This window comes from Oryctolagus cuniculus, chromosome 9, assembly GCF_051225735.1.
Source record: "Oryctolagus cuniculus isolate XC-2025 breed Fujian yellow rabbit chromosome 9, ASM5122573v1, whole genome shotgun sequence".
NCBI classification, from domain to species: Eukaryota; Metazoa; Chordata; class Mammalia; order Lagomorpha; family Leporidae; genus Oryctolagus; species Oryctolagus cuniculus.
The window spans coordinates 100,161,885-100,186,946 of NC_142875.1; the positions used below are offsets into that span (position 1 = coordinate 100,161,885).

The 25,062-nt window shown below is 49.8% G+C and overlaps 1 protein-coding gene across 31 annotated transcripts in view; it reads left to right on the plus strand.

Moving 5' to 3' along the window:
- Nucleotides 1-25,062, plus strand: part of CACNA1C (calcium voltage-gated channel subunit alpha1 C) — a 740,475-nt gene that overhangs the window by 142,245 nt on the left and 573,168 nt on the right. The window lies entirely within an intron of this gene.

Sequence of the window (25,062 nt, forward strand, 5' to 3'; positions counted from 1 at the left end):
TTTAACAATTTCTGTTGGTTATCTGCAGGATGTTTTGGGTTACTCAAAGTCCTCTAAAACCTGCTTATCTTTATGTGATCACCGTTTCAGTGAGGGCACTGCTGAGTTGGCCAAGCTGACACCTAGGAGCCATTCTCCATGTCTAAGTTCTCTGCTCAGTCCACGTTTAAATCATCAGTTGGCCTCGGAAGTTCTTTCTCCTTAATATCTCCTAATCCATTGCTCAGACCTGCTTCTGTTTCACCTATACAATTGTAAGCACCTTTTGGCTTCCCAGCCTTCTGGTACCCTGTCCCCTGGAAGTGATGGCTGTTCCCTCATAGTGTGGCCTTTCCTTGTCAACCTGGACTATCCCTGTCTCTTCTGATAACCACATCCTTGAGATGTAATGTCTGCTGCTGGTTCCCAAATGATGCATTGATTCATGGCTTGCACACGGTGTTGCCCTTTACCCGGAGTACCTCTCCCACTATCATTTCTACCTTTGTCAGGTCTTAAGACAAGTGTGCCCTCCTTTGGGCCCCCATGTGCAGCTGTGGAGTGAGTGAGGAACTTTTTTTTTTTTTTGATAGGCAGAGTGGACAGTGAGAGAGAGACAGACAGAGAGAAAGGTCTTCCTTTTGCCGTTGGTTCACCCTCCAATGGCCGCCGCGGCTGGCGCACCGCACTGATCCGATGGCAGGAGCCAGGTGCTTCTCCTGGTCTCCCATGGGGTGCAGGGCCCAAGCACTTGGGCCATCCTCCACTGCACTCCCTGGCCACAGCAGAGAGCTGGCCTGGAAGAGGGGCAACCGGGACAGAATCCGGCACCCCGATCGGGACTAGAACCTGGTGTGCCGGCGCTGCAAGGCGGAGGATTAGCCTAGTGAGCCACGGCGCCGGCCCGGAACTTTTTTTTAAAGGTGTCCTAACACTGAGCCTGCTCACTAGGTAGCTTATGGTAAATGCTTGCCTGCCTCTCCCACTAGGGCAGTGCTGTACTGTTTTTCCTGATGGCCACAACCCCAGCACAGTAGACTCAGGATTTGTTAACCATGGGGATTAAATGGGTGGCTTCAAAGTCACTGCCAGTGCACCCAGGACTCCATGACCAAGAGCACAAGTAGTGCTCTTGGTATTCTGCGTCTGTGGCATCCTTGGGATTACTGGTTGCAATCTTAGTACAAAAATAACAGGGGCAGGTGTTTGATCTAGTGGTTAAGCTGTTGGTTAGGATACCCACATTCTATACTGGACTGCCTGGATTAGAGTCCCTGCTTCACTCCCCATCCCAGCTTCCTGCTAATGTGCACCTTAGGAGGCAGCAGGTGAAGTCAGGTCATTGGGTCCTTGCCATCCACGTGGGGGACCTGGGTTAAGTTCCTAGCTCCTGGCTTCTGCCTGGCCTAGCCCTGGATAGATCAAGAGAAAGCCCTGCAGATGAGAAAGCAGGGAGAGTGTGTGTGGGAGGGTGTTATGGGCCAGGCCAGGACATGAAAGCACACTGGCACTTCTGCTTCCATATTGTTGGCCGGGATTTACACACATGCCGAATCCAGCAGCCAGGGAGGCAGGAAGGTGTAGGCCGCCAGAACAGGGGCCATTCTCTGCCCTTGTACCTGTTCTTAGAGTCTGTCCTCAGGTTTCCCAGGCTGCATTCCAGAGCCCCTCTTTTCTAGGCCTTTCCCTGTGCTCTAAGCCATTTGACCTCTGTCTCCCAGCCTGGATTTTTCATCTTTGCTTGTTGCCTTTCTGTCCTCTCAAACCTTCTTGTCTGTTGGTACCTAACTCCTCCTTTGCTGACTTGTTTGAACTTGATTCCTCATCTCTCCAGTTTCTGAGCAGAATATCTGCAGCTTATTTATCTGGGCTGGGGCCCTGTGATCCTTGGTACCTGCCTGCCATTGATAGGTGTGCTCCTTGGGTGACAGCTCACCCTATTCCAGGTCCTAGGGTTCAGTCCTCTCCCTTCACTCTATGCCTTCAAGTCCTTCCTATGAGTTCTGGGCTTGGACTTAAACTCTACTTTTAGAGAAGGTTAGAGGACTTAAAGATTCACAAGGAGAGACTTTGGGAAGCCAAAAGAATCAGTACTGTGTATCTTGCGTAGGACAAGCCTGGGGGGAGTCACCAGTCTTTATATCTATGTAAGAAGATGGTTTGAAAAAATTTAAGGAAAATGGTGCTAGAATAGGTGTTCTTTTGTTATTCTGCAAAAGAAGAATGTACCTCATATTTTAGTATGGGATCTTTAGGTAAAAGACAAAGTTCCAGAATTTTGAGTTCCAGAATTTATGAATTCCAGAATTTTGGGTTATGGTTGTGGATTTTGGAGAGGAGTTAAGGAATATACTCTCCTGAAAAGCTGTGAGGTGGAGAGCTCATCTCAGGGCCTGGGAAGTGACCTAGTTAGGGAGAGGGCACAGGGGAGGAGTGAGCAAGCTCAAGATCTTGTCTCATTCTGTGATTATTGAAACGAAGAAGCCACATGTTGTGCTTTGACTCGTACCTCTTTTGAGAGATGCTCATACTTAAAGTATTTGTCTCTGGGTAATATTTCCAAATGGTTTCGGAAACGGAAGGGGTATTGTTTTGTAAGGTTTCAGAAACCACGATGCCTGGATTCCATCACCTGTGTCATCACCCACTCCCGCTGTAGGTTGCTCACCTGAGCAGGCCACTTCCCCTTCTGGTGATCACCTACTGACCTAGTGTGTGGGATGGGGGCAGGGGAAATTTGCAGGAGGTTTGGGGGAGAAGTAATTCATGACTCTAAAATGCTTTAGATTATGTAAGTACAACATTCCATGGGAATTCTAAATACAATTCTACTTTTCTAAGGTGAATTTTTTTGTATCTTGTTTCTTTCATTCTTGCCTTGAGACATGCAGCCTTTTGCAAATACTCCTTTTTAGAAATACTTCCTTAAACTTGTGTGCCTCTCTGGATGTGGGCTGAAAGAAATGACACCCACTGCAGGGGAATTGAGGAGCTAGGGAGGAGGTAGAGGAGGCTGAAAACCAGCCGTGTTAGGGCAGGACCTACCCGTGGGGGCTGTGAGCCTGTGCTCTGTGGTGGGCAGCTGGGTTTGAACTGGTGGCTTTGCACAAGTTAGTTAGTCCCTCTGTGCCTTAGTCTTGTCATCTATGATGTGGGCATAGTGCTAATGCCTTTCTGATGGACATATTGAGAGGATTAAATAAATTAGTTTGCATAACATCATGAGGACAGAAAGGTGCCTTGTTTCAGGTGGTTTTTCCTTTGCTGCTTGCTGAAGGAATGGCCTCCCTGTACATCTTTCACGGGCCCTAGGGTGGACGTTATGATTGCCGACGCCAGGAGAAGGGCCTTTCCTCTGTCCTCATGCTGGCTCCACCGACACTAGATGACCATCAGCTTGCAGTAAACGGGGTTCTGCTTGGTAGGATTTAGTGGAGTTGTCATTGCATGTGACTGCAGCACTGAGGGACGTGGGGACTCCTTACTACGGAAACCCTGCAACTTGCACTCTCTGCACGGGAATTGGGAAGGTGCTGCATGGAAGGGAGGCCGTGCTTCCGCTCCCACGTTGTTGAGCCTGGGAGTCCTGCGCTCTGGGACTTGGCACTTCTCTGTCTCACCAAAGTGAAGCTGGGACCTGTTCCTGGTCATTCTGCTTTGCTCTCTGCATCTGTGTCCTCAAGAGAGTTAACCTGTTGTATACAAGGAAAATGAGGCCTGGAATAGAGGAGTGACATTATTTGAGCACGCAGCCAATAACCATGGTGTGTCACTTACTGTCTGGGCCTCTTCCATAGCCCTTAGCCTCCTTCCTTGCCCCCTAACCCTCGGTAAGCAAGTAGTGGACCGGGCACCACTGGGGAAGAACAAGATCAACCTGTGTGAGCACCTCCTGTGTATGGAGCACTGTGCTGGGTGCTGGGTGAGCTACTGGAGTATTAAGATTTGCAGCCGCGGGCTGGCGCTGTGGAGCTGTGGGGTTAAGTTGCTACCTGCACTGCCAGCATCCCTTATCAGAACATTGTTTTCATTCCTGGGGCTGTTCCACTGCCAATCCAGCTCCCTTTTACTGTGCTTGGGAAAGCAGTGGAAGATGGCTTGATGCTTGGGCCCCTGCCACCCACATGGGAGACCCGGATGGGATTCCAGGCTCCTGGCTTTGACCTATCCCAGCCCTGGCCATTGTAGCCATTTGGGGAGTGAACGAGTGGATGGAAGATTTCTTTCTCTCTGTCACTCTGTCAGATAAATAAGACAAAATCTTTCAAAAAGGAAGACTTGTGGCCTGTCCTCTATGAGCTTATGTTTTCCCTTGGAGAGATGAACACAGAAGTAACACAGGCTGCCGTGAGTGCAGAAACAAAGGCCCAATACTGGGGGCTGTCATCCATGCTGCACTGAGAGTCCTTCGGGCCTGCTGGGATCTTCTGGTGATCTTGTATGTGAATGCAGACACTTAAAAAGTTTATACTTTTTTTTTTTTATTATGATACAAGATTATAATATACAATTTACCATCTGCATCATTTTTAAGTGTTACAGTTCAGTAGTGTTAAGTGTATTCATATTGTGAAAAAGACCTCCAACATCTTGAAAATGGCAATTCTATGCTGATTAAACAGCTCTCCTTCCCTTCCCTGCCCCCCTCTGCTTACCATTTTTGTCGGTTTGTCTACTTTAGGTTCCTCATCTAAGTGGAATCATACAGTTCTGATCTTTCTGTGATGGGCTTATTTCAGTCAGCATCATGTCCTCAGAGCTCATCTATGTTGTAGCAGGCACAGGGATTTTAGTACTTATTTTTTCCCTAAAGATTTATTTTATTTGCTTGAAAGGCAAATGACAGGGAGAAGAGAGACAGAGATCTCCTTCTCTAAACGGCTGCAACAGCTGTGCTAGATGAAGCAGAAGCCAGGATCCTGGTACTCCATCTGGGTCTCCCACATGGGTGGCAGGGGCTCAGGTATTTGGGCCATTTTCTGCTGTCTTCCAAAGAACAGTTGCAGGGAGCTGGATCAGAAGCAGAGCAGTTGGGACTTGAGCTGGTGCTCCAGCATGGGGTGCAAGCATAGCAGTCAGTGGCTTAACTTGCTGTGCCACAATGCCATCCACTTTGGTACGTTTTAAGTCTGTGTTGTATGCCTGTGTATGCACAGACCACATTTTATGTGTCCATTCTCCTGTCAGTGGGTTGTTTCATCACTTAGCTATTGTGAATACTGCTGTTGTGAACATGGATGGGCAAATAGTTCTTGGAGACCTTGCTTGCAGTTCTTCTGGATAGAAATCCAGAAGCGAGATTTGCTGGATTAAATAATAGGTCTAGTTTTATTTCTTGGAGTTGATACCATACTGTTTTTCATAGCAGCTGTACTGTTCTAAGTTCCTACTAATGGGGCACAAAGGTTCCAGTGTCTCCACACCCTCGTCCACACTCACTGTGTTCTGTGTTTAGATAATGGGGGTGGGGTGAGAGTTTATTGTGGTTTTGCTCCATGTTTATCTGATTATTAGTTATGTTGGCCATTTATATGTCATCTTTGGAGAAATGTCTACTCAAGTCCTTTGCTTTTTTAATCAACGTGCAGAGGCTTGTATTTCTGTTCTGCCCAAAGCCTCAGACATCTGGGATCAGCCTGTTCCTACAGAGACAGCCAGACCAGTCCTGCTGCAGCAGATGCTGAGGGCAGCAGGGGCTTCCTCTGGGAGAAGTCCCCAAAATGTGCCCAAATAACCAGCATCCTTGGGAGGTCATGAACCCTGCCCCGTGCCAGCTGCTGTGTTTGTGATGATTGCACACGGAGCTGATGCTGAGTGTATTGGTTGCCTGTTGCTGCTGTAACAATCACTGCACGTCCTAGTGGCTTACAACAACACAGACCCTCAGGTATGCAGGGCTGTGTCCCTTCTGGAGCCTGCGGGTGGGGAAATCTGTTTCCCATCCTTCTAGAGGCCACCTGCATTCCTTGGCCGGTGGATGCTCTCTCTGTGCAAAGCCAGGAGCGCAGCATCTTCTCTCTGCTCTCTTGTCTCCCTCTTAGAAGGAGGTTTTATCAGGCCCCCCGGATAATCCAGAATTCCCTCCCCAACTCAGAATCCTTCATCATATCTGCAGAGTTTCTTTTTAAACTTTTTAAAAAGTTATTTATTTGAGATGCAAATGGACAGAGACAGAGAGAAAGGGAGAGAGAGCTCTCATGTGCAGGTTCATTCCCCAGTTGCTCACAATGGCCCCTGCCAGGGGGCTGAAGCTGACAGCTGGGAGCTCAGTCTGGCTCTCCCACCTGGGTGGCAGGAACCCAATCACTTGAGCTGTCACCGCTGCCTCCCAGAGTCTGCACTAACAGGTCGCTGGAGTCAGGAGTTGGAGCCAGGCATTACACTTGGGCACTCAGATGCGGAACATGGACGTCTTAACTGCTAGGCTAAATGTGTCCCTGCAGAATGTTTTTTTCCCACAGAAGTAATATGTTCACAGGTGCCAGGGATTAGGCAGAGGCATCTTTGAGGTGTGGGGGTTGCCATTTAGCCCAGGATACTGGGTCCTTTCCACGCAGAGGGCTGTGATCAGAGTGGTTTTGGGACAGAGGGCTCTGGTTCCGTGCCTTCCAGCTTAGGCTTTCCTCAGGGTTAATAAAAACCGCATCCAGGAATCTTGGTCTCCAGTTTGGTTTGGCTTTGACCTGAGTGGATCCTCAGGTGAGAATGCTTCCTCTGAGCCTGTGTCCTGGGTTCTGAAAAGGAGGCACTGCACAGATGGGTCTCTCTAGCTCTGCATGGCCGAGTGTGCTTCCTTCCTCAATCTGCTCTCAGTTCTTGTTTGCTTTCCTCTCATTGCTCTCTCTCTCAGCTCAAGGAGAGACTGAGTCTGCTCTGAAGGAGTAGACGGGGAAAGGTACGTGAGGCTTTGGGGGAGTGACTCCTGGGCACCAGTTCATTGGAAGGAGAACAGTAACAGCAGAAATGAAGGGCATTAGCACAGAGCTTTACTGCCAGTCCCTACGTAAATGTCTTTGCAACAAACAAGTGAAAATATTACACGCCCTGTAAGCCTAATTAGGTCATCCGTGAGTTGCACAGTGATTTCATATGAAACTCCAATTATCTTTCATTTGCAGTTAAAACCTGATAAGGTCAAATATTTGTAAACTGGTGGCCAGATGGAAGATGTGTCTCACTGTGGCCCCCAAGTCCCAAACCAGTCTGTGACTGGTATGGGCTATTGTATTCCAGGAAGGCAGAGAGACTTGGAAGCCTGGACGTGGTGCTGAGGACAAGGCATCACGAGGTGTGTTTGTTCTCTTTAGGACAAGGGGTTCATCCATGCTCTGGAGTGGGCTGGGAGGAGTTGCCAGGTGACAGCTGGCATCTTTCGGTGACTAGGGAAGGAGGGTGTAACTCCTGGTGTCTCTGTTTATTATTGCTAATTCTAGAGAGAATGTAGTCTTGAAAAAATTAGCCTTTAGTAAGCTTGTATGGTGTTAATGCACCTATTTAGTTCTTGTTACATTATATTGTTCTTGCTTTACTAGTCAGAAAGGTAAGGATCAAAAAGGTTAAGTTAATGTGGTAAAGATCACACAGTTAAAAAAGAGGATGCTGGTTGAGACACCTGCTCCCCACATCAGAGTGCCTGGTTTTGAGTCCTGGCTCAGTTCTCAGTTCCAGATTCCTGCTGATGCACACACTGATGGCTCAGGCAGTTATGTCCCTGCCGCTCAGGTGGGAGACCTGGATGGAGCTCTTGGCTTTGGCTCAGCTCATCCCTGGCTATTTTGGCATTTGGAGAGTGAGTCAGCAGATGAGGGAACTCTTTCTTTGTATATTTCTCTTTCTGTCTTTCAAATAAATAAACAAAATAAAAAAGTAGAGAGTTGGGGCTCAAACTGAGGTGTGTATGTAATGTCTACTTAGATGTCCAATCCCCAAAGCATACCTTCTTTGCACTACATGGCATCATATCTCTTGGGTTCTTCCCTTCACCTAACACCACTGCTTTTGGGATTGTAATGTGCGAGCCATGGAGCAGGGAGAAGCCGCCCAGTTACTGCGGCACTGAGCCAAGTCTGGAGAGGCCAGCCACATGCTTTAGAAAGCTAACCTGCCTAGAGCTACCCTTTGGTCTGTCTCACCTTGGTTGCTTTGGATTCAAGTCCAAATTTGTGTGATCAAGGTCCCTGGCTGAGCACTGTTACTGGAGCACGCGCATGGCTGTGTGTCTGTGTGCATGTCCAGGAGTAGAGGCAAGGTGTGGCTGAGACCTGTTGTCCTGAGGAGGCTGTGGCGTGTTGTGGCAGGGAGAGTCTTCCCCAGCCGTGCATCTCATGCCTCCATCATCTGCAGACTCCCCATAGCCACAAGATTTGTTAGCCACTTAGCCCGTGCTTGGCACCATGGGGCTGTGAAGTGGAATGAGAGCGGGCTCCGTTCCCTGAGTTCTGCTTGAGCAGGGAGCCTTCTGGAAGTCAGTAGAAAATGCAAATGAAAGGTGTGCTTATTTTGATGCAGTCATTTTATTTGAAATCCCTTTGTTGTTTCTTTCATAATGCATATTCTCCATGAACTTTTTGAGGCCATACTTAGTGTGGGCGTAAGGGAAGCAGTGACAAGGCCATGAGCTGGTGGGCAGATGAAACTGGTGCTGTGCTGGGCCTGTGCATCCCATTCTGGTCACACACTAGTGTGCATACACTCAGGGTGACCGTGTGGCCAAGTGAGGGACTTGCCTCTTACAGCGGGCAGGTGGCAGCCGCTCTGCCCTCCCTGCTACTGATCCCTTTACACAACTGTATGATCGTTACTGATGTGGGGACAGTGGGTGGCAGCTTCCTGACTTCTTTGGCTCAACTGGGAAGTTGGACAGGCATTTGGCTGAGTGTGACCCTAGGACCATAGATTTATAAAGGAAAATGCCTCTTTCATGGCACTCGGCAACCGGTGTGTGCAGCTGCAGGCTGCCAGGGACCACTTGGCAACAGAGCTGTGTTGAGTCCATCTGTGTTTGTGCAGAGACGACATTGTTCTTCAGTAGAATACGGAGTGCACAGAGCGGGCCAAAACAGGTGCCCCCTTTCCCTGCAACCTTCTCTACGTGTGCAGAAACCAGGCAGCTCTCACCTTTAGGAAGGTGTTCCCAGGTCACCCCAAAGACTCTAAAAGTTTGCCCTTATCCCTCTTTACTGCCTCCTTGGGTGTAGTAGCACTGTTTCAGGGATTGGGAAAGCAAAGGCGGGAAGGCTGCCAAAGGAACCTGGTGCTTATGGAAGCTCTTGAGCCGCCGATTATGATTGCAGGGGCATCTTACTTCATGCACTAGAGGGCATCAGAGAGGGCCCGAAAGGGCCGCTTAACACATCAGCAGATTCCTCAGAAGCCCAGCGAGATACTGCTCGTCCCACTCTCAGGGAGCCGTGGCTATCCTGGCCCTGACCCTTCAGCTGTGTTTGTTTAGGGACAGGAGTGGCCCTGGGAAGTGTCCATCTAACTCTGAGGGTGCTCGTCCGCATTAAAGGAAGGAACTCAGGGGTGGGGAGTGGCGAGGGTGGGACCTGCCATCCACCTGGGAAGCCTCTTTCCTTCACAGTATGTTCCACGTAATCAACTCCTCCACTGCCACCTGTGGATTCCAGAATCAAAGGACCTTTGAGATCCTCTGGTGACCCCCTTCATTCTACTGAGAGGTGTCTGAAGCTCAGAGAGGGAGGGGAGCTTGTCCAGAGTCACAGAGAGCTACTTAATCAGGGAGGGAGGAGGAGACCCAGGCATCTAGGCCCTCTCCAAAGAGTGCCTCAAGAAGAGAGCCCACCAGGAGAGCCCAGCAGAGCAGGGCTGGAACCATCTGAGCCCAAGTGGAAAGTATGTGATTGTGAATGCAGACACTCTGGGCTGGCTCCGTGGTAGGGTGCCCACAGCGACCACCCTGGGGCTCAGCCCCTCCCTGTGCCTTTCCTTCATTGCTGCAGACCCCAGGGACTCAGCCTCCTTTAACAAGTAGCAGTGAGGCCAGCTAATGACTGCTGCTCACTGCGAACTTGGTATCTGACTGCACTGTGCTAAGTGTGTAGAAATGTGACAGCTGAGACTTGCCTAAGTCTGGGGGCTGCCAAATCATTAGCCCAAGCTCCAGGGCTTGGCAGCAGCAATTACAGGACAGGGACTTGGGTCTCATGTGACAGCTGCTCTGTGCTTTTAGTCGCTAGGCTGCCCCGTGGTCTCCAGGGAGGGGGCTGCCGTGACTCACTCTGCTCCCTTGCCGTTCTGCCACCCCAAAAACTCAGGATTTCTAGATCCCACACTCCACCTTCTCCCTTTTTCTTTGCTTTTTTCATAGACCAGAACCATATCCAACTTGTCTTAAATAATCTAACCCTCTTAATTACTATGGGGACATAGAGGAGAGGAACATATAAACAGGGTGGCAGAGTTATAGGTTATAGAGTCTTACGGCATTTTTACAGCCCTTGTTTCTGCTTTGTGAATCCTAGGTCCATCCTGAGATGGTAGGGCCATTGCCTTCTGCTGTTAAAGAAGAGCTTCCCCGACTCTTCCTCCTCCTCCCTTTTATCCCAGCCTTTTGGGGCAGCTGAGGCTGGGGAAGGGCCCAGGCAGCACTGTTGGTGCCTTTTGACCAACCTGGGACTTGGATTTCCCAGGACCCTCAACTTCAGTGGCATCCACTGCTCTGTGACTCTGCCGCACCCAAGGGTGACCCCGTCAGGCGATTCCTTAGCCCACCCATGGGGGAAAAGGTGTTGGAGTGGTGGGAGGAGAGGGATCAGATAGCATTGGTTCTAGAAAGTGCCCAGGAAATGTGAGCAGAAAGAAGAGCAAGAACAGCCTGGGGCACAGAGGGATGGAAAATAAATGCCTACTGGAGGGAGAGAATGGGAAGTTTCCTGGCCACCAGAGGGTCTAGGGAAAGAGCATGAACTTAAGATGCCAGGGACAGTGCAGGGTTTGGGGAGTGGACAGGTCAGCCTCATCCTAGACCTCCCTGGACGGATCTCTGGCTTGTTTTCATCGGTGGTTATGGGCATAATGTCTTTTGTCTCCTCATTTGAAATGGTCAGGGTGCTGAGTGGAAATCAGCATCCCCTCGGGAAACCCTTCTTTTTCATACCTGCTGGGCGCCAGAGCGACAGAGATGAACAAGTGGTGGCCTGCCCTGGAGATCCTCACAGGTGCCCAGAGCGGAGCTCTTGACAAAGCAGAAGTTGTGCCAAAGTGTGGGCTTGACTTCACTTCTGAGTTTGCATGTTGGCTGGCCCACGGTCTGACGCTGGATACTTAACGGCGCTTGAGAACACCGTAGATGTCTTTGGATGTGAGTCTGGTTTTACTCAGTTGTGAAGGTGTGTTTGTGTATGTGTATGTGTGATTTATTTGATATTTGAAAACAATTTATGATCCAAATTCTTTGCATCCTTCTCTGGGCCTGTGTCCCGTGCTGGGGGCTGTCAGAGGGCACTCGTGTAGGGGAGAGACATGTCCTGCCCCACAGCTCCCTTTGCGTCCCCTCTCCCCATCCCCTTCCTGAGGGGAAGCTTGTGTATTTTACATTCCAGGTGCCTTCCTTCTCTTCCTATTCATGATCAGCACAGTCTGCCTTCTTCTGGAATGTTCAGAGTCCAACACTCTGCCCTCGTTGGCTTTTTAAAATAAATGAAATGAATTTAAAACATATTTGATATAAAATGTGCTATTTTAACCATTTTTAAAGGATTTGCTTATTAATTGGAAGGCAGAGTTACAAACAGAGATGGAGGGAGGGGAGGAGGGAGGGAGGAAGGGAGAGAGAGAGAGAGGGAGAAAGAGAGAGAGGAAGAAAGAGAGAGACAGAGACAGAGACAGAGACAGAGAAAGTGAGGGCGCTTCTGTCCACTGGTCTGGAGCCAAATGGTGACAACAGCCAGAGCTGGGCAGTCTGAAGCCAGGAGCCAGGAGCTTTCTCTGGGTCCCCATGTGAGTGTAGGAGCCCAAGCACTTGGAACATCTTCTAGGGATTCCCATACAAATCAGCAGGGAGGTGGATCAGAAGTGGAGCAGCCAGGACTCGAACTGGTGCCCATATGGGATGCTGGTGTCGCAGGTGACAGCTTTACCTGCTGTGCCACAGTGCCAGCCTCTATTTTTAAAAGTACAGTTTAGGGACATTAATGGCCTCCAAGTACCTTTACCACTGGCCAGTGCTGGAAGAGTTCACCCCTCCAATCTGAAACTGCATCCAGTTATTCCCCATTGACTCCTCTCCCAGGCTCCAGCAACTTCTGTTCTATTTTCTGTATTTATCCGTGTAACTATTCCAGGTAGCATCATACAGTATTTGGCCTTTTGTGACTGGCATGTTGCTCTTAGCATGATGGCTTTAAGGCTCACCTGTTCAGTAGCATCTTAGAATTTTGTTCAATTTTAAGGCTGAATAATACCCAGTTATATATATGTGAGTCTTCCCCAAGGTTCGTGGAAGATGAAATTAAAAGATAAGTATTATTTTGGTGTGAAAAATGTTGGAGATCCATGCACAGTTTTTTCGTAATATGCCTGGACCAAAGAGTTCTGGAACCTGAGTGTGTGAGCTGGAGGGGCCTGGCATGGTGCCTTTTGAGCCTCCTCATTCCGGAGGTGAGAGCCCTGAGAGCCAAGAAGGAGGGTGACCTGCCTGAGGGCACAGAGACTCGGGGCATGGAGCTGGGACTGGAATTCCGAGCAAGCCCCTGACTTTTGCTGGTTCTCTTCCCACCCAGCGTGGGAGTCAGTGTAGCCCCTTGTGTATAGGAAGTCCAGTGTTTACCAGGGAGCGACTTGCCTCTGGGGAGATGTGCACAGTTTTTCTCTGCATTTCACCTTCTTGTCTGCCTGTCGTCTGGCAGAGGTTTTGTGGGGATTAATGAGATAAATGGCTTTGACTTTTCTAAATGAAAGAAGCATTATATTTTATACAAAGCATCGTTATTAAGTGGCCTGGGAGTCCATGGGAATAAACGCATCCTGTTTCTCTTGTTCTGCCTTGATGAAAATTAGAGACCTCTAGGAGTAGGACAAGCAGGCCTTGTGTGAGTGTGTGTGAGTGTGTGATTTCTGGTGTGCAACTGTGTAGGATGACCCCCTTGTCCATGCAGTGCCGAGCCTCCCCGAGCCTTTCCATAAGTCAGGATGCACTGTTTTCCAGGATCTCCGGAGTTCTGCAGACAGATTGACTTTCTCCTCATCAGCTGACCCCTGAATGTTTGTGTAAGGAATATAGCAGTTTTTAAGAGGTGGTTGCTTAACAGGATGATGTGCTCCCGGGAGAAAGTTGTTTGTTTTCTTAATGAAACAGCTTTCATGTTTTATTTCACTTCATTGAGATGAGGTATTCTTCTTTGGTGCCCTGAGGCTTTTTGTGTGGGATCTGCGGAATGATTCATATTAAATAATACTTCATAGATGTACTCTCCTGGAGGCTTTGTGATTGTCCTGCGAGGAGTGTGCTAGGATGTCATGAGCTCTGGTTTACACATGAGTACATTGAGGCCCAGAGAAATGCCTGTCGCCTGGTCCTGGGCAGTACTGCTGGTGGTGTGAGGGTTGGTCGCTGGAGTCAGGTACCTGCGCTCTGGACCCGGCTAGCTGTGGGACTTGGGGAAAACCACTCACCCCCTGTGTTGTCTGCTTCTGCTCTGAGTCCTTCTAGGGCTTGTGCTTTTTTGGATGGCAAATCTCAGACCTGGAGCCTGACTTGGAGTCCTGGGGTCTTTCCCTGAAAGTGCATGGCTCTGCTCATACTTGTTGGTGGCAAGTGGCTATAAAAGGGAATGGCTTTTTTTTTTTTTTTTTAATTTATTTGTTTGACAGGCAGATTACAGAGAGGCAGTGGCAGAGAGAAGTCTTTCATCTGTTGATTTGCTCCCCAGATGGCTGCAATGGCCAGAGCTGAGCTGATCTGAAGTCAGGAGCCGGGAGCTAGGAGCTTTCTCCTGGGTTTCCCATGTGGGTGCAAGGGCCCAAGGACTGGGGCCATCCTCCACTGCTTTCCCAGGCTATAGCAGAGAGCTGGCTTGGAAGTGGAGCAGCTGGGTCTCGAACCAGTGCCCATATGGGATGCCAGCGCTTAAGGCCAGGGTGTTAACCCGCTGCGCCACAGCGCCGGCCCCAGAAGTGGATTTTAAAACTAAGTTGAGGCCAGCGCTGGTGCCGCGGCTCACTAGGCTAATCCTCCGCCTGTGGCGCCGGCACCCCAGGTTCTGGTCTCGGTCGGGGCGCCAGATTCTGTCCCTGTTGCTCCTCTTCCAGTCTAGCTCTCTGCTATGGCCCGGGAGGGCAGTTGAAGATGGCCCAAGTGCTTGGGCCCTGCACCCCATGGGATACCAGGAGAAGCACCTGGCTCCTGCCTTCGGATCAGCGCGGTGTGCCGGCCACAGCGGCCGTTGGAGGGTGAACCAATGGAAAAGGAAGACCTTTCTCTCTGTCTCTCTCTCTCACTGTCTAACTCTGCCTGTCAAAACAAAACAAAACAAAAAAACAAAAAACAAAACACTAAGTTGAAACAAATAGCAAAAGATCTTGCCTGTGATTCTCAGCTGATTTTCGAATCAACCCCAAACCTAGATCCTTGTGTTAACAAAGAGTCCCAGCTGGGAACAGAGGGCTCCAAATTGCCCTTGGCCCAGAGCTGAGGCTGGGATCAGCAGAGGGCATCTCGGAGGTGCAAACTGAGTGTTCACGGCACTGTTTTCTTCTCTGTGGCTGCAGGCAGATGCTCGCATTAGCCCACTGCGTGTGGATCAGGAGGCTGGGCAGCTGGTTTGCCAGGTGGGGTCCGTGTGCCCCCTCCCAGAATTTGACCATCTCCAGATGGGTGAGAATCTGGCACAACGAAACTCAACCACAGCCTTTTTCTTTCCGACTATCAAAGAATTAGATATTATGGCAGAATTTGGAATATGTACTAATAAAAGCAAAGTCTGTCACTGCCCGGCCCTCTTGGGAGAGTTTGCATCTGCTGACTCATTGGGTCGCTACCACAGTGCTGCACGGTGGGCACTGTGACCCCCTTTTCAGATGAGGAGCCTCTGGTTCAGAGAATTTGTTTGTCCCAGTCACGCAGCTGCTACTGGCTGAGCCAGCATGTGGAGCCGGTCTGTATGGTTTCCACGTCCTTACCCCTAAGTGCTAGACCTCTGCCAATAAATATCACTTGTCACCGGGAGATAACCCCCGGTCATCTTTTAATGCGTTTCCCTCTAGTCCTCTATGGAAAATACTTCTTTTATGAACTTGGGGTCCTACTGTATATACTTTTTCGAACCTTGTTTCTCTTGCTTCATGTTATGCTGACAGTGGCTTATCTGTGTTCTTTAAGTTTTTCCTCAATCTCATTTTTGTGATTTTCTAAGGTTCTGTCCAATGGCTGTGCACTGAGTTATCTCGCCGGTCCCCCAAGATGGGCTTTTAGGTTATCTCTAGCTTGGCAGTTCTTGCCGTGGTGGGTGTCCAGGTCCATTGCTCGCTGGAGTTTGGGACTAGTCCTTTAAGCTCCTGAGAAGGGTGGTCATGGGTTGCAGCTGCTTACCTCTCAGTATGGGTGCTGGGGACTGGCAGCTCACACTTCCCTCTGGTGAAGAGGCACTGGGCAGCGTGCAGGTGCTCAGCCTCCCATTCCCACAGGGGCTCGAGGGGTCGCAGCTGCAGCTCGGTGCTCTAAATGGGAGAGAACAGAAGCACCCCAAGCGTCTGGGTCTCTTGGGAGCCAGTGCCGTTCCCTGAGTCATCCCTGCGGCTGTGTGGCTGGGCTTTCAGAGGCAAGAACTGGAGCTAGAGCAGTTACTGCTGGTCCCCAAAGGTGCCTGCCTGCCTCAGTGTGCGACGGTGCAGGTGCAGGGCGAGTTTCAGCTGCAGCAGCCTGCTCGTCCCCTGTCCTCTCCTCTCCTCAAGAAAGGAGGCTGGGGCTGCTGTGTATACTAACACTGTGGTTTCGCAAGATGGCACTGCCTCCCTGGTTCTGGTTCTGCTACCTGAGAAAGGTGCACTCACACCATGTCTCTGCCAGAAAATGGGCCACAGCAGCCAAGTCCCCAAATGGGGCCAGAGGGCTAGGTAATTAATATTGCTGGGAAAGAGTCTGGGGACAGTTACATTTTGAGATACTCACTCGTCATTGCTCATTCAGTGCATTGCTATTGCCTCCATATCACACTCCAGGCTGTTCTGGACTGTGGGGAATTGAGCGGTGAGTAAAATAGACAGGAGTCCTGCTTCCTGGGACTTCCCTTCTGGTGAAATAAATATTCACTTAACACGTAATAGGAGACAAACATAACATGTGGTAGGCATAGTAATTTAAATACTGGAACTGCACCATCCGTGGAAACACCTGCACGAGAGCCACTGAAGGCTAAATAAGAGTTCTGTAAAAAACTTCCACGCAGCAAGTTTGTTTTGAGCACCTCCTGACAAGCACTGTATTAGGATTTCTGAGGTCACAAAGTTTGTGAATTCTTGGGAGATAAGAGAAGGACTCAAGCCTTTGAGTCTGTCGGTGTCCTGTCAGGCCACAGTGGTGCCCTTTCCTGGATTTCTGCACCCCTGGCCTGTTCCCCAGACTTCGGCGGCCTGGAGGCATTCCTGTTTCTCTGGCTGGGTATCTGCCCTCAGCCAGGACCGGACCCCTATGCTTTCACTACAAAGCCTGCGCAGGCCCAGCAGTTAAAAGGCTAAAACACTGACTTGCCCTAAACTTGAATATGTCTCCAGTGCAGGCCTGCAATTTAAGTTTGCTGTCATCAGGTGGTGCAGATACAAGAGGGCGAGAGGCCACTCCTTTCCATGTGTGGAAATAAGTGGGAGAAGCAGGCTGTGGGTATCACAGTTTATTATCTCGGGTGAGGGTAGTGGCTGTTTCTTCTCTGTTTTTCTTCCTTGTGCTCTGTGATGTCAACAGGAGAACCCCTGAGGACCATGGGGGAAATGGCATCATGATGTAGCTTTCCTAGCCAAGGTGATGTTGGCCTTGTGGTCATCTGAGGTGGTTTCCTGCCAGTGGGATTCCCTACTAGGATTTCTTTCCCTCTTTTCTCCTGCTTTCAACTGTAGCTGCACTGTAAATAAAAGCGAAGAGGTTTAGTTTGCTGGATCGTTAGAAGGTGTGAATGCCAGTAGCTTTGCCACTTTTTCAGTTGATTTGGGCCTCTGCAGTACTCTAGGTTCTCTGCCTTCCTTCCTGCCTCTTCCCAACTCATCAGGAGGATGTAGAACAGAAAAGAGGGTATTTAGCTTGGTGGTTAAGATACTGATTGAGATACCAGGGTCCTATGTTGATACGTCTGAGTTCGATACTTGGTTCTGATTCCTGACCCCAGCTTCCTCCTGCAGTGGTGATGGCTTAAATAGTTGGGTTCCTGCCACCACTTGGGAGACCTGGATTGAGTTCTTGGCTCCCACCTTTGGTCCAGCCCAGTGCTGGTCATTATGGGCATTTGGTGAGTAGACCAGCAGATGGGAGCACTCTCTGTGTCTCTGCATCACCAGTAAAAAGAAGAATAAAGAAAGAAAAGAGGTAGTTTTGTTTCAGGCAGTGCCTGAACAACTGATCTATGGAGATAGCCACATATGTCCTAGGTCCCACATCATGTCTTTGTTTTGTTATTTTTTAAAAGATTTTTATTTATTTATTTGAAAGAGTTACACAGAAAGAGAAGGAGAGGAAGAAGGAGAGGGAGAAGGAAAGGGAGAGGGAGAGGGAGAGGGAGAGAGGTCTTCCATTTGCTGGTTCCACTTCCCAACTGGCTGCAACAGCGGAGCTGCACCCATCTGAAGCCAGGAGCCAGGAGCCTCCCCCTGGTCTCCCATGTGGGTGCAGGGACCCACGGACTTGGGCCATCTTCAACTGCTTTCCCAGGCCAAGGCAGAGAGCTGGATCGGAAGTGGAGCAGCTGAGACTTCAACCAGTGCCCATATGGGATGCTGGCACTGGAGGCAGCAGCTTTACCCACTACGCCACAGCACTGGCTCCCATGTCTTTGTTTTGAAGCAGGTTTGATTACTGTGGTCATAGGCCCTCTTCTGGGCCTCCCCATCTCTTGTGACCAGTGTCTGTAGCAGGTGAGGGAAGGGAAGGCAGAGAGTGAGGAAATGTTCAGCCCGCTGGTGGACACACTCAGAAGACTGCTGTCCTCCATAGCATTCTGGTAGGAGGTCTTCCGTGTCCCAAGGGGCATCCTCGGTCTCCTCATCACTTCGGCTGGTTAGTTTCATTTGTTAAGAGTGTTAGCCCCTGAGAAAGGACTTTTGGTTTCTGTGTTGCTTGTTGGAACCTAGAATTCTTACACCTCCTTGAAAATAAGTCTTTTTGTATAGCTTGATTGTTTCCTGATCAGCAAACCCTTTGCATCAGTTCTTGGTTTCTTGTTAAAATTTTTTTTCGCAATTGGGATCAGATACGCTGATATCTTACCATGCTTGTCCCATTGTGATTTCTTCTCTACATACACCTGTCTTGTCTAATGTGGCAGCCTGTAGCCATGTGTCGCTGTTTAAATATAAATGAGTTTAAATTATATAAAATTTAGAATATGCTCCCACAGTTGTACCAGCTACATTTCAAGTGCTCAGCAGCCACTTAGGTTTTTTGATTACTTAATTGGACTGCCTTAAATGACAATGTCTTTTCTTCGTGTTGGGTGGCAGTGCTTCAGACTGGTATGACTCTCTCAAGGTCCAGACCTATAACAAGAGCTGTTGTAGCCATTTGAAGAGGTAAGACCCTTACAGGAGAGTAAGGGCTTATAAAATCATTGGAAGGGATGGGAAAAGAGGTTGTATGTTGGGTCTGTAGGAATGACTTCCAGAAAAATACCACAGAACAGATCTGCCATGGGAACTGTGGCTCTCATACAATTAGGAGGTAGTAGAATCTAGAAGCCACTGTGCCAAGAGCTGGCTCCAGGATCACACTCCCTTATCCGTGATCCAGGGATCAGGAAGAGATTGGCAGGCCCTTGCCAGCTCTATACTTATGAGTTAGACACCCTCCTCCCCTGGCTTAGTTTCAGTTCAGTTCTCCATCAGCCAGTCCCAAAGTTGCATCAGGAATTCCAGCCATGAGGTAGGCTGGGAGTTGTTCTCAGCTCTCCCAGCCCTGCAGTCCAGGAGGACACAGTGGAGGGAGGCTGAAAGAGCGGCAGAGCCATACAGTCGACCCGTCTCACACCTGCCACGTGAAGTCCAGCTGCTGACTGAGCACCACTGGGCTGGGGATGGACAGGGCCTCAGCTTATCTACTAGGACCGAGAGACAGTCTTCTCTCTGTTTGCATTTTCCAGCTACATGGGTAAAGCAAACAGACAAGGGGAGATGCATGGCCTCCTGCTTTCCAGTCTTTGGGCCATTAATGGGCAGAAAAAAGATGGTTCCTGTTTGAGGTCAGTAATTGCACTCTTAAAGGAAAAGCAGACCCCTTGTCACTACATCTCCTTGAAGTTGTCAGGAATTGAAGAGGAAATTCATTCTCAGCTCTCTCCTTTTTGGTGTGACTGCTGCTTCTTGGTCTCTGTAAGTCACTCCGGGTATCTCTGTACGTGAAGGCCATTCATGAGGCCTGAGCTGCCTCTGTGCACGGTGCAAGGTCCTAGGCTACAGCAGGGGGCTACACTGTTGAAATGGTCAGTGGCCCCACCACACATGGCTGGCTTGGGATCCCTTTATAGTGCCAGGGGTTGGGCATCTTTATTTGGGGTGGCATGGAGGCAGGGAGGTGGGGAGCACACTGGCATCTGGTATTTGAATTCTGCTTGTTCAGATTGGGGGTTTTAAGAATGAATCATTTAAGCCCTAAACTGAACTGTAAAAGGAAATCCCACAAAGAGCAGAGGGAAGAATGTTATTTTTCAAAATTAAAAAAAAATAAATTATTTTCATGTACTTGAAAGTTAGAGCAGCACAGAGAGACACAGAGAGAACTCTGCCATCTATTGATTTACCCCCAATATGGACACAAGAGCCGGAGGCAGGCCAGGGGGAATCAGGACCCAGGAACTCCATCTGGGACTCCCATGTGGGCAGCAGGGGCTCTAGGACTTGAGCAGTCATCTGCTGCCTCCCTTCTTGCATTAGCAGGAAGCTGGATTAGAAACCAAGGAGCAGGGACTTGATCCAGTGCTCTGATTGGGGATGCAAGCATGACATCACAACACCTTCCCCAGGCAGAACATTCTAAGTATATGCAAGGACGCTGTGGCAGACGAGAACTGAACACGTGTAGGCATGAAAAGAGACCAGTGTGTCAGGAATGCATTGGAGCAGGTTGAGGGGAGAGACATATGCTCAGAGAAGTGGGTTCAGCCTGTGCAGGCTTCCTAGGCCATGGCAGAGTTTGGATTTTGAGGGGATTGATTTAGCTAGGGGAATGGCAGAGCCTGGTTTTAGATTCATATTTCTAAAAGGTCACTTGGTTGCTGCGAGGAGATTAGACTGGGGATGGGCAAGAGTGGAAGGGAGAGAAATGTCAGGAGGGGCTGCTGCAGCATGTCCAGACTAAAAAAAAAAAAAAAAAAAAAGATGGTGGCCTGGAGTGGCACGTGACATGGGAGATGGAAAGCACTGTTCACAGTCTCTTTCCACTGCCACAGCCTGGAAGAGCCTGATGGCTTGAGAATGAGCCCATTTTTTGGGGCACAGATGGCCTGACTCCAGCAGCCTTCTTCCTGATGTTTACCTGTAGTCACCATCATCTTTCTCATGGCATCATTTTCATTCTAATCATAATAGCAGATAGATGCGGAGTGTTTTCTGGGACGTGGCCCTGAGTCAGGTGCATGGATAGGGCTGGATTAAAGAAAAAACACCAATTGTTTTCTTAAGGAAAACCTTCCAGGTCCCCAGCATTAAACCTTCCTAGTGTGGGATACCAAGAAGGAAGCATAAAGTGCCATCTGCTGACTTGCTTGGGCCTTTGCACAGTGGGATGACATGGGGCTGTCAGGCTGTGCTGCGGGCTTCCGCTTGTCCTGGCCTTGAGAGCAGCAGCACCTGTGTGCAGGAGGAGGGGGCTGGGCCTATCTTCAGGGGAGCTGGGCCATTTGACAAATGGGAGTCATTTTCTTATGCGCAGGGAAGAGCTTGCCATTGTGGGGCCCCTGCCTGTCTGTATGTGGCCTGATCTGCTAAGCTGCTGCTCTGGGGCTCGTTCAGGGACAAGAGCATCAGTGGAAATAGCCAAGTAAGGCAGGAGCCAGAACAGACGTAAATGGGTGGCATTTTTTCAGCTGGCAGCCAAAAGACAGAGCTTTGAATCAGTTTTATAATTTGAAAATTGGTCTCTTTGCATTGGGTGGTGATTTTGTGCTAACAAAGCTATTGGGGACACATTACTGCCTTCCCTACCTTCATGGTATTATCCTGGCTTCTGAACCATTGAGCCAGAGCTGCAGCTTTCTTTCTTTCTTTCTTTTCTTTTCTTCTTCTTCTTCTTTTTTTTTTTTTTTTTTTTTTTTTTGACAGGCAGAGTGGACAGTGAGAGAGAGAGACAGAGAGAAAGGTCTTCCTTTTGCCATTGGTTCACCCTCCAATGATCCAAAGCCACGAGCCAGCTGCTTATCCTGGTCTCCCATGCGGTGCAGGGCCCAAGCACTTGGACCATCCTCCACTGCACTCCCGGGCCACAGCAGAAAGCTGGCCTGGAAGAGGGGCAACCGGGACAGAATCTGGCGCCCCGACCGGGACTAAAACCCGTTGTGCCGCCGCCGCAAGGTGGAGGATTAGCCCATTGAGTCGCGGCGCCGGCCGAGCTGCAGCTTTCCATATCTGCAATTCTTAGAGATTTTTCCCATCTTTTTGGGGGTGAGAGGAAGATATTCGTGGACCCACAGGTCTGAGTGGGGAACATCACCATGGGAGGGGGGAAATGACTTGAAGAACAGGAGGCTGTGCTGGGCTTAAGCGCAGTCCTAGTGGAGGCCAGCCTAAGAACCACACCTGTCTCACCTGCCCTTGGCCCCCAGTTTACTGTGGCAGTGCCCTCAGTCATGTAGCAACACCTAGAGCTGCCAGGACCCAAACGTTGCAGGCTGTTTTCCTGTCCTCTGGCTAGGGTGAGGCTGACTGTCCCCATAGGTTCCCCACGGGCCTTTCCACATGTGCTTTTTCCAGATGGTGTGCTCCAGAGAGGTCCTTGGGTTCTGGGAAAGGCTCACAACAAAATAAAGTCTCCTGTGGAGTGGGGGCGGGGTGCAACACTCAGGCGTTGGCCTACTCAGGCCTGCTTTTCGCAACGCCTTGGCTCTGTGGGGATAGATGGCATCTTGCTCTCTGGACACCTTTGCCTATGCTTCAGGTAACAGGACACACCCCTCCTGCCCAGCCTTGCTGGAATATGTGTGTGTTCTCAGGACCCCTGCTGCCCTCTGACCAAGTTGGTTTTGGAAACCCTATGTGGGTTTTTGGAATTGGTGGCCGATCTGAGAGAGGGAGATTGAGGACATGTGCGTGGGGTGAGGACAGAGAGTAGAGTTTGAGTGAGAGAGGGAGCCCAGGGGAGGTGTGAGGGGTTGAGGGCCTGTCCTGAGCAGGGTCTGGGGGCTGGAAGACTGACTGCAGGGGACTATGGCTGTATTTATGTATGGGAGCCAAGGGCAGACATTCGTCCTAGAACTAAAATAGATTCTATTACATTCTGTCAATGCCAGAGAGTCTAGGAAGGAAAAATTACAGACCACAGATAAACGGAGCAGGGTGAGAGCTCCTGCTTTCTCTGGTGAACTGAGTAAGACTGGAGATTGGGCCACTTTGGACTGGGCCACCTCAGTGCAGCACATAGAAACGGGGATGCTCTTTGCTTTGCTTTACCCCAGGGTGGGTCTTGTGTGTTAGTACTGGGGCCATCAGCTCGGCAGATGCCGTTACCTGAAGATCAGAGTAAATAGGGAGGATGTTCTTGGGGTCAGAAATGCAGCCCTGTCCCTCTCAAGGCCTGTCAAACCCAGTGGCAGTGTGTGCTTGCTGCATCGCCCTGCCTGTGAGCACACACGTGTGCGTGCATGTGGAACATGTGCGTGTGTGTGAGATGTGAAGAGGCGGGAGTATAGTCTGGCAGTTGACTGTGGGGCCTGTGCTTGCTGCAGAAATCTTCCATTGTCTCACTTGGTGACCTTTAATGAGTCATGCACTCCTTTGTTTTCTTGTGTGAGAAGTGGGGCTCCTCGCGCTCCCTGGCTACGAAAGCAGCGCTTGTGCTTCAGGTGCCTTGATTAATTCACATCCACCCTCCTGGTTTTTTCGTTTGGGCTACCTTGATGGGGTCTTCCTGGTTTTATGCTTGGGATGCACACAGTGGGTGCAGGGGGGCCAGTGACAGGCTACGTAAAAGCCCAGATTTCTCATCTTAGGAAGAGTCAACTGCTCCAGGAGCCTGCTGTTCTGGTTAACACACTGTACCACTGGGGGTTTGGTAGCTGCCCAGAGCAGCTGGGACTGGGAAAAGGAGGAGGGTGATGGGAATATACAGTGAGGTAGAGGTCATGCCACGTTGAGAATAGAGCTTGAACTGGGGGAGCAAAGAAGCAATTTTCCAGGCCCTGGAGGTTGGGGTGGGGCTCTGTTTCTACAGGGACCAGATGACAGCAGTGTACAAGGCAGTTGGTCAGCTGGCAGTAAAGCAGACATGATGTGTGCAGAACATGGCATCCATGTATTTACCAGCCCCTGACCTCTGGGTCCATGGTGGCCATTGCCAATACCGTGATAGACTGTCTTCTTGAAGTATAGCATTTTGGACAACCAGGTCAATCCATCGGCCTACGAGTTGAAAATTAGTGAGACTGGGACAGCAGTCTTAGAAGTATGGCAGAAAGGACAGCCCAGCCAGGTGCAGGCTTTAAATGCAGAGCAGGCACAGGCCAGGTCTTTTTTTTTTTTTTTTGTTTGTTTGTTTGTTTTGAGGACAGAGACCCAATTCAAAGGCGCTTAAGCTAAGTTTCTGAAGAACTTAATCATTCTAGTGGGTTGGAAAACAATGTTTGGAAGGGGAGGCTAAGCTGAGCCTTTAAGTCCAGCCCTGTGGAGGCCAGGCTGAGAGCCACACCTGTCTCACTTGTGCATGGCTCACATGAGGGTAATTTCAGGCAGGGCTGGGTACAGAATCCAGTGGAGATATTAGAGATCTGTCTCTGGACGGACTGTGTCTCTGGGCGAGAATGCTCTTTTCCTGTCATGTGCTTTTCCTGTGGGGTGGTGTTGGTGGCAGTGATAGGTTCTGGAAAGCAGGTCATGCCGAGAACAGCGTTATCTTGGAGGCCCAAGATAAACATTGGGAGGCAGCTGGGGGAGTCACCAAGGGTTCATCTGTGTATTAGGGAGTTGCAGATTGGGAAGGGGAAGAAGCCCAACAGCTTGGTTTGTTCTGGGACCAGCAGTTTCCCTGGAAGGAGCCTGGGTATATTGAGCAGAGAAGGTCATTGTGGGTGGGCGTGGAAGTGATGTGTATACAGCTGGGCTGGCTGCTTGCCACAGGCTCCCAAGCAACTGAATTGGCATCTAGAAGCCAAGCTCTTTGCCCACAGTGGTTCCTCATGCTCTGCGGCTTTTCTTGACCTGACTGTACACCACCAGCTGACTTGCAGGACCAAGTCTCAAGGTCATGCAGATGTTCTGATCAGGCTGAACTGATCACCTTGCAAACTTTATGGATTCTAGGGTGAGGCACTGGCCACACTGAGAAATATGTGTTGAGCACCTGTTGTGTCTGAGGGACAGTGTTGAAGGCTTTGGTGCCATTGAGCCAGAGCAGCAGAGCTACCCCTGCTAAGGACAACCCAGGCTGCCATGCATGATGGCTAGCTTCTGCCAGTCACCGTCCCAAGAGAGTCAGGTAGATGTAAGATTTCTTTCCTTTGACCTAGCTTTAGAAGTCACACAGTGTCACTTCTGTTCTATTTTATTGGACAGAACAGTTGCTAGTGCCCCACCTCATTTCAAGAGCAGGGGGCCTTGCTCTTCATTCCTTTTGAGAGGGATCTCAGATGTCAGAGGGTTTGCTGACATGATCAAAAACCATCCCAGCTTCCCTGCTCACTCCTACCCAACCAACACTTATTGCCCACATGGGTGTAAGCT